The following is a 13,616-nucleotide window of genomic DNA, read 5'->3' on the forward strand; positions in this document are numbered from 1 at the left end:
TAAGGTCTATGCCCTTCCCTTCAGATTGGTCTTTTGTGAAAAAAAATTGTCACTCCACAAGTTCATTCTGCTTTTGTGAGCAATAGGTTCCCAGCATTCTAGGATTGCTGGGAGACTTGAGGCAGTGGGGAGCTTCAGAAGGGTGCAGATTTCTCTACCTTGTTCCCAAATAAGGTAAAAAAACAGTTTTATTCTCCTGCTGTTGTCGTCATCATCCTCTGCACTGCCAGATCTGTGTACAGCTCAAAATTCTCTTTCCATCAGGTCCATTGCTGGACTATGCTTGTGTCTTGAAAATGCAGGGACCTGGGGGTCTTCAGACCAAGTTCTACGGCTCATGCTGCCAGCTGCTGCACTGCAGAGAACTCACAACTCAATTGCTGCCATCATGATTCATTCACAAAGAAAGATGCTGAATGCAGGTTATGTTAACCATATGGAACTTTATTAACCCCTGTGCACTGCTCTGCCATGTGGTTGAGTTGCTTCCAACTCCTCATGTTCCATCTTGTCCTTGTGTCACATCAGTAACAATCCTTCAGAGAACATGGGCCTTCTGACTTTAGTTCCACTGATCATGATATAATGGGGTTAATTTATTACAGAAGAAAACCCAGTACACATAACAAATCCTAACACTATAATGCAGGCAATGCATCAAGAGCAGCCCTAGCATCCTATACTGTGCTCCAGCTCTCCAGTGCAACCACAGCATCCCTTGTGGTGCCCTGGCTCTCTGGTTCTGAGAGTCAGCAAGCATACCCTTCTGCTACTCTTAGCCTTCATCCCTGTCCATCCTTCTCTGGCCTTGGCTGTCAGGCTCAGGAAGGTCAGCTGGATAGCACCTCCACTGACTTCCTAGCCACCGTGGCTAAAAAGCAGGGTAACAGAGGTAGTTAGACACAAAAAAGGGATCCTTTAAAATTGGAAGGCAAATCCAACTGAGGAAGATAGAAAGCAACCAGGGCCGGCTCCAGACCCCAGCGCGCCAAGCAGGCGCGTGGGGCGGCATTTTGCCGGCAGGGTGGCATTTGGCTCCGGCGGACCTTCCGCAGTCATGCCTGCGGGAGGTCCACCGGAGCCCCGGGACGAGCGGACCTGCCGCAGGCATGACTGCGGTGGGTCCCCTCTTCCCGCGGCTCCGCTTGAGCTCCCGCAGGCATGACTGTGGCGGGTGCGCTGGTCCCGTGGCTCAGACGGAGCTCCCACAGGCATGCCTGCGGATGCTCCACCGGAGCCGCGGGACCAGCACACCCGCCACAGACACTTCTGCCCCGGCCACGGGACCGGGGAAGGGCGACGAGTGCGCCGCCTTGCTTGGGGCGGCGTAATTTCTAGAGCCGCCCCTGAAAGCAACATAGACTCTGGTAAGTCAAATTCTGGTAAAAGCATAATTAGGCAGGCCAGAAGAGAATTTGAAAAGTAATTAGCAAAAGACACACAAAAATGTTGCTGTTGGTTTTTAAGTCTGTCAGAAGCAGGAAGCCTGCCAAACACTCAATGGGGCCACTACATGAACAAGGTGCTAAAGAGCACTCAGGGAAGACAAAGCTTTTGTGGAGAAGCTAGATGAATTTTTTGCATCAGTCTTCACTGTAAAGGATGTGAGGGAGAGTCCCACATCTGAGCCTTTTTTTTTTCAAGTTGACAAATCTGAGCAACTGTCCCATATTGAGGTGTCAGGAGAGGAGGTTTTGGAATAAATTGATAAATTGAACAGTAATAAGTCACCAGGACCAGATGGTATTTCCCCAAGAGTTCTGAAGGAACTCAAATATGAAATTGAAGAACTATTAACTGTGATTTGTAATCTGTTGCTTAAATCAGTCTCTGAATGGAGGATAACTATGGCTGATTTTTGAAACAAGTCTCCAGAGGCAATGATGGCAATTACAGGCTGTCAAGAGTAACTTCCATACCAGGCAAATTGGTTAAAACTATAGTAAAGAACAGAATTATCAGACACATTGATGAATGCGATATGTTGAAGAGGAGTCAACATGGCTTTGAAAAGGGAAATCATGCCTCACCAATCTATTAGAATTCTTTGAGGGGGTCAAGAAGCACGTGGACAAGGGAGATCCAGTGGATATATGTACTTGGACTTTCAAAAACCTTTAACAAGGTCCCTCACCAAAGACTGTTAAACAAAGTAAGCAGTCATGGGCTAAGAGGGAAATTCCTCTAATATCAGTAACTGGCTAAAAAATAGTAAACAAAGGGTGGGAATAAATGGTTTTCATAATGGAAAGAGGTAAATAGAATCTGTACTGGAACCTGTGCTGTTCAACAAATTCATAAATAATCTGAAAATGGGAGTAATCAGGGAGGTGGCAAAGTTAGCAGACAATACAAAATTACTCAACTTAGTTAAGTCCAAAGCTGACTGCAAAGAGTTACAAAGAGGTCTCACAGAATTGGTTGGCTAGTCAAGAAAATGGCAGATGAAATTCAATGCTGATAAGTGCAAAATAATGCGCATTGGAAAACATAATCCCAACAATACATACAAAATATGGGATCTAATTAGCTGTTACCACTTAAGAAAGAGATTTTGGAGTCATTTTGGATAGTTGTCTGAAAATACCTGCTCACTGTGCAGTGGCAGTCAAAAAATCTAGCAGAATGTTAGGAACCATTAGGAAAGGGATAGATAATATGACAGAAAATATCATATTGCCACTATATAAATCCATGGTATGTCCATACCTTGAACACTGTGTGAAGTTCTGCTCGCCCCATCTCAAAAAAAAAGATAGAATAAAATTGGAAAAGGCACAGAGAAGGGCAACAACAATGATTAGGGGTATGGAACAGCTTCCGTATGAGGAGAGATTAAAAAGACTGGGACTCTTCATCCTAGAAAAGAGACAGCTACAGTGGGATATGATGGGGGTCTATAAAATCACGATTGGTGTAGTGAAAGTGAATAAGGAAGTGTTATTTACCCCTTCATATAACACAAGAACCAGAAGTCATCTAATGAAATTAATAGGCAGCATGTTTAAAACAAATATAAGAAAGTATTTCTTTACACAATGCACAGTCAATCTGTGGAATGCATTGCCAGGGTTTGTTGTGAAGGTCAAAGTATAAGTGGTTTAAAAAGTAATTAGATAAATTCATGGAGGATAGATCCAGCAATGGCTAGGGATTCAAGCCCATGCTCTGGGTGTTCCTAAAGCTCTGACTTTCCAAAGCTGGGACTGGATGACAGGGATGAATCATTCAATAAATTGCCGTATTCTGTTCACTCGTGCTGAAGCATCTGGTACTGGTTTCTGTCAGAAGACAGGATACTGGGCTAGATGGACCATAGTCTGATCCACTATGGCCATTCTTATGTTCTTATAATTGACTAGACCGGAACAGGAGAGATGTACTTACTTCATTTACTGGGGCCCAACCACCCTGTGATAGGAATAGTTTAGAATTTGACTGTGATTTCTAGGCAGTACATCCTTGCACCAAAGTCTGGTGGCTTAGACAAGAGCACTGTACTGGCTTGTAGACAGTGAGCATAGAGAGGAGTGCTGCCTCAATTATACCACCTTGGGGCAGTCTATTTGTGACAGCAGGTGGAGTAAGAATTGTAATGCATGGCTAGTAGTGCTTGCTAATGCCACAAGAGTTAAGGAGCTGGTATTAAAATAACATCCAGTTTTTACAAGTTTCTAATGAGCTATTAACAAAAAAAAAGTCTTGTTTAAAGCTTGGCACAGGGCTTCAGTGCCAAAAAGAAAACTAATTTTAAATTTAGTTTAAATCGGGTCAGGGTATTTTTAAATGACAAAAGTTCCAATAACAACTACAAAAAAAGAGAACTGGCATTTTCAAAGTTTATTTTGTGCTTCTATAACTTTCAAAGTGGCTTTGATTTAAAAACTTAGAACTTAGTTTTGGTGTTCAGTACTTTTTTATGTCATTACTGCACAGCAACAATTTTTGCCTTTAGGAATCTTGTGGTGAGAAGGGGAAGTATTTTGAAGAGCAGAGTGTTACAAATCAGTGAGGGTTACACATCACATGGACCGGAAAAAACGTTTTCCGTAATTATAATTAGCATGGAAACCTGGGAATCTGTTTTCCTTCGATTGTGTTTGCATGTCTCCTGTTAATGGTAATACACACGCATCTAGGGAAAACTAGTCTACTTGCTGTGTAAGCAGAGTAAAATGCAACAGTTGTAGATTCTAAACCAACCAAACAATATCTACAGTAGCGCCCACTGGCCTGGGAAATTGTAATAGTGTCTCTGTTATATCATTAATAATCTAAAAGATTAAGAATTTTATTTTTGTAATTATATAGCATCTTTCATCTGAGGAGATCAAAATGCTTTATGAACATTAGCTAATTCTCCTGCTACCCTTGTGATGTAGGTAAATGTTATGATAATCCTTTCACAGATGAATAAACTTAGTCACAGAGAGACTATAAGTGACTTGTTCAAGGTCACAGATGTAATCAGTGGCAGAGGTGGAATTAGAACCAGGGCGTCTTGGTTCCTACCTGCCCCATTCTAACCTCCAGGAAATACTGGGTTTTTTCCTACTAAGCATAAATGGTGAAATAACCATTATCATTTATTATGTTTATTATAGTAATAATGATTTTATTTATTTAGTGCCTCCCTGGCAAAGCAGAGTGCTCCAAAGACAATTAAAATGCAATTACTATAATAAATAGACAACAATAATTAAAAAGATCATAAAACAAACAATGTAAAACAACAAAAAATACTAAAAAGGCCAGGAAAAATGGTGTTATCATTAATAGATCTAAGTGAATAATACGAAACTAATAATTTATCTAATGAGTTTTTGCTTGTGAAAGTATTTGAAATTGTTAACTTTTTGCAGCAATTTTAAATCTAGAATTTGATCAAGAATGCTTCTCTCTGAATATCTGATGTTGCATTTGCTTTTTCAGCTGAGGAGTCTAGTTCTGATTGGTCAGTTAAATCACATGGTGCCGTTTCTTTTTCCTGCTTGGTTAAATTGTGCATAAATACCTGTACCTACACTTTTAAAATCTTGTGCATGCCCTTTTCAAATTCACATCCGTCAAACAATCAGGTCAATAAATTTAATCACACAAATGTCCATAGAAAATTAAACCAAGTATTATAGTAGCCTACATGGGAGACCTTGCCTCTAAACTTCCTTATGTTCAGATCCAGAGGATCAGATTCTGATCTCATTTACACAGCTGACCTCAGTAAAGCAAAGCACAATGAGGCCACTTATATTATTATTTTTAAAGGGATCCTTCACATTTCACTCCCCCTTTTTTTCCCCTCAACCAGCACTCAGAAGGGCCTTATACAAAGCCCATTTAAATCAAGATGAGTTTTTTCCCCATTCAACAGGCTTTGATTCTCACCCCAAGGCCCATATTACACCACCTTTGGTGAGTGCGTGTTATAGACGGTAGCGCCTCCTATTATTATGATTGCCTGACATTTCCAATTAAAACATCCTGTTCTCACTTGCTTATAAATTTCGCCAAATTTTAACACTTAGGCTGAAATTCTACATGCCAGGTGTCTGACTCAGGCTGAATATTTTTGGAAACATTCAGTCAAAATGGGTCAGCCTTTTCCAGAACAAGGCTAGGGAAAAATACATTGATTTACCATGCTAATAAAATTTGTGCAACCTTTTCTTTGTAGTCCCCCCCCCAGGTTTTGGAGCAGGGACTTAAAGTTTGGCAGGGGGGGGTGGCGTTGTGCCTTTTTCCTGATAAAATCCACCCAAATTTGGCCAAGTGATAAGCCTTGGAAAAATTCATTTGCATGTGCTCAGTAGAAGTGCCTTAAATTTTAGCAGCTAAATTCCTCACAAAATGTGTCTATATTGAGCAAGGCTGAGCTGGACTTTCTCTGCAATTGCAGCTCTGCGCTGCTGCAGGATATTCTGTATGCAGGTACTGGCACCTGAAATGAGAGCAGGGAGATGGGCTGTTCTGTACTCTCCATGACTCCTCTGCTGGGCCCATGCAACATGGAGGAGGAAGTTGCCAGAACTGAATGCAGAGGAGGGGATAGAATAGAAGCCAGATCTAAGGGACAGAGGAGGGCTAGATTCAGACAGGAAGGCTTGGGATGGTGGTGGAGAAATTAGGACTGAAGGCTGCTGGCGGGAGAGAGGGAAACTGTAACCGGGAGTTTGGGTGGGGAGGGGAGAGTGGGATTGACTGGGCAAGAACACTGAGACTATGAACCAAGGGAGAGAGGAGGAGAGGACTGGGAGCCAGTAGATTGGGCTGTGGGTTGTGTGTGACTAAGATTAGATAAGGAGTTGGGCAGGGGGAATAATAGGATTGATAATGAATGGGGTTGGAAGATGGGAGACAGATCTGATGAGGAGCTAGGGTGCAAGGGGAGAACTGGTACTGGCTGTCCAAAAAGACTAAGGGCTTGTCTACAGTGGCAAGTTTTGTCGCCAAAAACTGCCTTTTGATGACAAAACAGCAGGAGCGTACACACTACAGTGGGACTTTTGTCGCGAAAAACGCTCAATTTTAGCAACAAAAAACTTCCACCCCTACGAGAGACTTTTGTCTTTTCCCCTCCCTTCATTGTCAACAAAGAGCCACTGTACACATTGCTGATTGTTTTGTCGACAGAACTGGCTTCCGCCAGTATCCCACAATGCCTGCCCTGATTGCGCTGCTCAGTGTTTTGATCTCTGCTGCCCTACAGGGGTGCACCCCTCCTCTTTCAAAGCTGCAGGAAGTATCTGTGTGCTGCTCCCTTTGGGGAACAACAAAGAGCAAATCATTGGAATGCTCCTGTTCTGCCCTGCACTAGGAACACAGCAGCAGGCAGACTGCTGTTGCAGGAGGAGGGGGATAGACTGCTGTGCTGCTTTGCCATTCCTCACCATGGAGAACTCACAGAGCTACTCATGATGCTGCTCTTAGCAGCTGAGGGGGCTGTGGGAGAACTCAGAGAGAATCCCAAGATGCACAGCAATCAGCTTTTCCTTCTCACAACACTGCACTGTGGCATACATACCCACAGTGCATTGCTCACCCTGTCAGTGATGATGGCCCCAGTGTGGACATATCTGTTGCCAGAGGGAGCAAATGTGAACACCCTTTGGCAATTTTTGTTTTGTCGACATTTGGGTGTCGACATAAGTTTTGTCAACAAAACTTGGTAGTGTAAACAAGCCCTAAGACAAGGAAGTGGGGGATGAAAGAGTGGGGAGGGGAGCACTGAGATTGAATGAGGATTCTGGAAATGGAGATAAGGATTGGGAGACATTGGGGATGGGGAACATGGACACAGGGCGGGGGGAAAACTAGAGGCCAGGGTGGGGAAGAAAGAGAGATCCACTGACGAGTTGGGGAGGGTGGATCTAGGACTGGTTGGGCAAAGGAGACAGGGGGAAAGGATCTGGGGGAACAGGGAATGGCTGTGTTAAGAGATTAGGGTTGGGAGTGGAGGGGACAGAGAGTCCAGAAGGGGTGAGGCTAGGACTTGCTGGTGAAGGAGACTGAGAATTTGATGAGAATCCTGAGGAATGGAGACTGATACTGAGTAGGAGTGAAGAATGAGGCTGGGATGAGCAGCAAGAGGTGGGGAAGAGACAGGACTGGGGCAAGGACAGGTTGGAGAGGACCGGGTAGACGATGTCATACTTGGGGTATGGGACGGAGTCTGTGGGCTTGATCTAAAAGTTCCAATCAAGTTGATGACCCATGTGGGTGTAAACGTGAGGCCATGGGATGAAATTACCATATTTTCAGTTTGGTTTTTTAAAAACCTAGGAAATTGCACACACAAAACTATAATTAAAGAACATGATTAAGACTGTAACTTCAAACATTAACAAGTTAGGAACTATCAGCCCTGCATACAGTACATGCAGAGCGAAAGTGACTTCCCCAAGGTCACCTAGGAAGTAAGTGGCAGAACAGAGAAATGAACCCAGATTTCCAGAGCCCTCATCCTGTTCACTAACCAAAGTGGGGCTAAAACAGTTCTTTGAAAGCAAAGGCAGACTGGTAAAGGTGCTATGCTAAAAGATTAGATTGAGACCCCTATCTCTTCCATCCTATCCTCCAATGGGCTTTATCTCTGTGGCATACTGCCTCTGCTTTTTGCTTGGTAGAGCACTGTAAAAGATTGTACTGAGGCAGGTGAAAGTAAAGGCCATTTACCAGACAAGATGCTTTCAAGATGCATCCCAAGAATCTTAAACCCATTTGCCATTTCCCCCGGCCCACCTATGAACTTATTCAGCAGTCCCGAGAGAATCACTGGAGCATACCAGGAGAGATGTGTAAAGCTGAGCACTGTGCTTTTGTATTGTGTACTAGGAGGTGAGTGATCCAAACTCTGAATCCCCATGTATTGGTACCAGGTTCTTCTTGAGTGTTCCCTTACTCTAACTTACTTTTGTATTTAATCAAAATGTAAGGGTCTCGGATTTTTTTTAATTTCCTTTCAAGAACCAACAGAGAAAAACTCTTCTATTTGATCCTGCTGATGTTCACTTTCCGACACCTGCCACCAGCACTGCTTGGACACATCCCTTTTATTTCCTATTCCCTTTTAAGTGCCTAGGTGGCTTTGATATATTTCTGTCTCTGTCTGTAATGGCGACAGGGTAGGTGGTGTTCTCAAACCGGGCTTAGTAGGATGTGCCTTTTATTTCATTAAAATCATGTTGCTCTGCAAACACCAGCCTGAATCAGGGTCATTCTACTTGGACCAGGTATGTTTTAGTCATGGTAATGATAAGGATGAGCAGCTATAGGCACAACTTTAATTGCATGCAAAAATCATACTTAATCAACCAAACAGAGGATAGGGAGGGGAGGATTGAACACTGGATGGTTTACTGCCCACCTGTAACATTTCAAACTAAGGAATTTAAGCAATGGAATTCCATCACATGTATTTCATAAAGGGATTTTTCTTGCTTAAATATATATCTATTTAATACATACACTTCCCTCTGTTTTAAACTCCTAATTCAACAGCATTACATATCTCTTTCTGGAGGCAGCAGTGAAATTGTGCTGATAATTTGAGCCCTGGGAAGTAGCCTGCTCCCTAGTGAATATCACCAGAGTCACACTACTTTGCTATTGTATTAACTATCTGCTACAGTACAAGGAAAGCAGCTCTCTTTAGATTCTAATATCATTTCTCTAGGAGCACACCTTACTCTCAAACACCCCCCAGAAAAAATGGCTAGAAAGCAGGGGTGACTCATGTGGGGCACACAAACCAGATCCTGCAGTGTCTGTTAGCAAGACTGACTCTGGACATCTCCTGAAAGCTTACTTGGAGAGTGAAAATCAATCCTTAACGCCCCCCTCCCCTGCCATCATAATTAATCCTCCCCAACCCAAAAAACTAGGATTGTTCCAATTTATTGCAGGAGTCTATGGAGTTTGAGGCTGACCATACTTCTGTGCTATCAGTGGTGGCTTTGGGGGTGGGGTTCATGGGTTCTGTTGCCGCCACAGAAATCATCAATCCCCACAAAAGCTGCAGACTGAGTGGTGCTGCAACCCCACAACACCACTCTCTGAAATTTGGCCTGAGTGCCCTTCTGTCATCATGGAGGCAATGCCTGCAGCAGATAGCTGTGCCCACCCCCGTGGGACAGGAGCTGCTGCAGTGTGTGTCCAGAGCAGGCTCACTCTACACCCTCTCTCCCACCCGCCTAAGGCTTGCCCTCCATGCTGGGCTGGGTGCCGGGGTAGAGGGTGCTACTCTGGGTGGTTGGTGACCCCCTTGACCACAACAAGAAGAGTTTAGTCAAGTGCACCCATTGCATTGAATAGCTACATCCACCCCTAAAGAATGTGCTGGGGCCACTGGCCAACCAGCACCTTCTTTAGACTCAAGAGGTGGTAGAGGGGGCCACCAGAGTCAGAAGGCCAGCATAAGGGCATAGGGACAGACAGCATTGTTTCTCCCTTATCAAGACCAGAGATGAGCTCAAATCAAACCCTGTAGCCAGATATCTCTTAACACTGAGAAGGTTAAGATCTACATCCAGATTCAAATTTTGCACCTCAGACCCATCTGCTCTAATAATCTCTTTGGCAATGGTGAGGGGAATCCCACAGCCTGGTGTCTGTACAACTCTACTCATCACCCTCCTCACAGGCATCTTCCCATTAGCCAGACCGCCACTGCTGTCCCACCAATGGGAAATGAACCAGTAAAATAATATTTGTGACTGATTTGTTTGATGGATTTGTTTTCCTCACCACATGATAAATTATCCAAGAATATTTTGTTCATTGTTCACACAGCCCTAGTGAGGAATGAATAATGCCAGTTTATTCGTAATTTCCCCCCCATCATTCAATAAAATTATTCTCCATTTTTTGCCCCCCCATCATTTGGTCACTTTTATTTGGGAACCTTTTCTATAAATGTGGTCTGAGGTTTGCTTAAGTAGTTGAAACTTTGGAAGGAGTTGAGTTGGTGTGTCCCCATTCAATTCAGACATTCATGGACATTCAACTACAGCCCCAACCAGATTCCAGGTGGTTATGGATTCTGTGGAAACCCTAACAAAGACCCCTTATTTCTTGGAGTGTTCTTACCTGTGTAATCCTCTCTCTTACTCATTACACAGACACACTGCATGTTGATTCCCCCTCTCCCCAACGCTGACACACACCTCGCAGAGATTTCCCTTTCATCTTTACTTTTTTTTACCCATACTGGTTAAGAACTAAGTGGTGACTGCATGGCTTTACTCCAGCTGGGGAAAGATGTAGCATATGGTCAGCTCACGAAGCTCTGGAAACGTCTCCTTGGCATGCAGTCACTGCGCTCTGTGAAAATGGCTCCCTCTGCTCCGGAGATTAAGGACCAGATGCTGCTTCGGGAATAAAAGTAAATAAGTAATGATTTAACTGAAAACACTGGCTGATCTGTGCTGCTGTAAGTGTGGTAGAACTTGTAGCCTTCTCTGCCTTTTGACTAATGTACAACTCAGTGCGGGGATTATACTGAGGTGAGGCAGAGGACCGTGAAGAAGTTGTACGCAGAGCTACTTTGTCTATGTTCAAATAATATTTGGGGCTGCATTTACAGGTCTCTCTCTCATGGCCTTGGTATTATTTAAAACACAGAACTTGCCTCTTGGTAATTGTCTTACCTGGCATTGCACCGAGAAAGGCTGACATTTTCAAACTTGGATACCTACGCTTAGCAACTTAATCCATTTTGAGGGTAAGGACTCCTAAGTATGTGGCCTGAGTTTTCAACCCTCTGATTCCTGACTGTGAGGAGAAGTGGCTTGTAGGCCTATCATATGCACCCTTTCCATGCCTCACTTTCTCCGTCCATACATTAGGGAGAGTTGTCCGTCCCCTCTCCCACAGGGCACTTTGGATGGAAGGTGGTATAGATGTGTCATGCATTATCATTAATACATTACTACCAGAAGAGGAGACAGGCTGGATCAAAAGCTTGTTCATTTCACTTTCCAGCATACTTGAAAAATGTCACTCAAGGAGCTAAATAGAACTTGGCAGCTGTGCCAAAGGATAACCTGAAAGACTGTTCCACAAAGAGAGATCCTAGAAAGTGCTCGCTAAACGTCACACAGTGAAAATATGGGCCAAGCATCTGTAATGGGCACAGTGTTGTGTGCCTGAGGCTATAAAAGGCTTTTAAAGACTTAGAGAGAGATACTACCTTTGTGTCTTCTATAAACTGCAACAGGACCTTATAAAGGGCTGGAACAGCCCCAGAGCCAGCTATGGAAGAATTCCTATAGATTGCTTATGACCTCTCCCCTCTCACCACAAGCCCCAGCGTAGGAGTTGGAAGGAGTGGGCCTGTGGCAATAATATTATAGGCAGGGTCAATGGTGCAGATGCCCTTAGGGCTGCCACCCCCATATCAAGTTGCCAAAATTACTCTGGGGGGCCATGGTTGCTACTGGAGCAATCTGGAATCAGGAGGGAGCAAAGGGAGGTTACAATCACCTTTCCTTTATTATCCCTGGGCTGGGAGTTCTGAGCTGCAGCTTCCAGAAGCAGCACACAGAATCTTCACCTTTGCCCACACAGCAGCCTTTGCCCCATTCTTGCTCTCTGCATCAGATTATTGGGACATCTCCAAACACTGAATTATATATATCCCAGCAATACAATATGCCTGACCTTTTGCAGTGCAGTACTATGCAGTAGTGGTTACGGCTCTCTGCTGCAAGCTGCAGCATGTCAATGAATCGAGAGGAATTATCACAGACCTGCTTTTCAGATATGGTAAGTCATTTACTGTACGATGACACTGCTGGCATAGCTGTGAAGTGCCCCATAGGAAACACAGAGGGTGGAGCTCAGTAAGTTTGATTGTGCCAACCAATGCATGTAAATTGGTACCAGTGGTTCAGTGCACTTCATCACCCAAGCAAAATACTTAGGAATATACCTGTGTAAAATCAACTGATTTTGCGTCCCAAAAACTCCCAGCACACACTAAATTTTTCTCCTTGTTACTGTGCCCTGGAGGCAACACACCCACGCACTGTGGTCATGTATCCAGATTTAGCTATCCATTGCATTGCTGTTTTGTATGACTGTTTTAGGGCAAGCATTCCCTCCCATAATAGCTGGCTGTTGGTGCAGCAGGCACATTGAGGGAATAGGGTTTGTTAATTGGATGAGATGCTGCTGCAGTGTCCAACTATGTCCACCGGGGGGGTTCTCCAGAGTGAGCTCAGAGCTGCACAGTGCCTATTACTCCAACTTCTCGACTGGACTTTCTTGTTTGGCACCTCTTACGCTGGGGCAGATCCTCAGCTGATGTCAATTTGCACCAGCTGAGGATCCGCTGCATTGTGCACATCAACTGTTGGATAGTAGTGAACAGAGAAGAAGGAGGCCAGGATAGGACATGCTAATTCTTGGTCCAAGATCAAACTTTTGTGCCTTGCTTTGCAGCTGAGAACAAGTCCTCCTCCTTAGGGGATGCAATGGTGTCTGCATCACTGCGTGCAGTAAAGCGTGCTTACTGTAAAACACCTTGATGTAAAAATATGCCCACCAGTGTGAGCAACATAGAGTTTCTTCAGAAGGCCCATAGCACTTCCTGCCACCACTGTTTAGGACTATTGTCGTTAGGGCTTGATCCAAAGCCCATAGAAGTCAATGGAAAGATCCCATCAACTTTACTGTGCTTTGAATTAGAGTCTTAATGCGTGTGGTCATGTTGGCTTTTTATTTACTTTTGTTGTATTTCATACCATTTGAATGGCTGTAAATGACACATTTCTAAACTGAAAAATACAAGTTATTTAACGTTTAATTGCCACTAAGCTCTCAAGTCTATTACTTGCTACTGGGACCGCGAGCTGGTTTAAAAAACTGCTGTTGATCTCAAAGCCATGGATTATTTTGTTCTAAATTCCATTTTTTCTAAAGAGCAAAAATAATTGCTCCTTCACTCACACAAGCTTATGTTAAACTTCAGAACCAAGAGGCTATTATAGATCTTGATTGCTTTTCAGAACTAAATAAATGTGTAAAATGTAGCTTTATTTTTCCTCCCCCAATCCTAATTCATTATGCAAATAATGAAAACAAAAGAGGTGTGTGTGAGAGAGTAAATGCTGCATCTT

Source organism: Mauremys mutica, chromosome 2, assembly GCF_020497125.1.
Source record: "Mauremys mutica isolate MM-2020 ecotype Southern chromosome 2, ASM2049712v1, whole genome shotgun sequence".
NCBI lineage: Eukaryota > Metazoa > Chordata > Testudines > Geoemydidae > Mauremys > Mauremys mutica.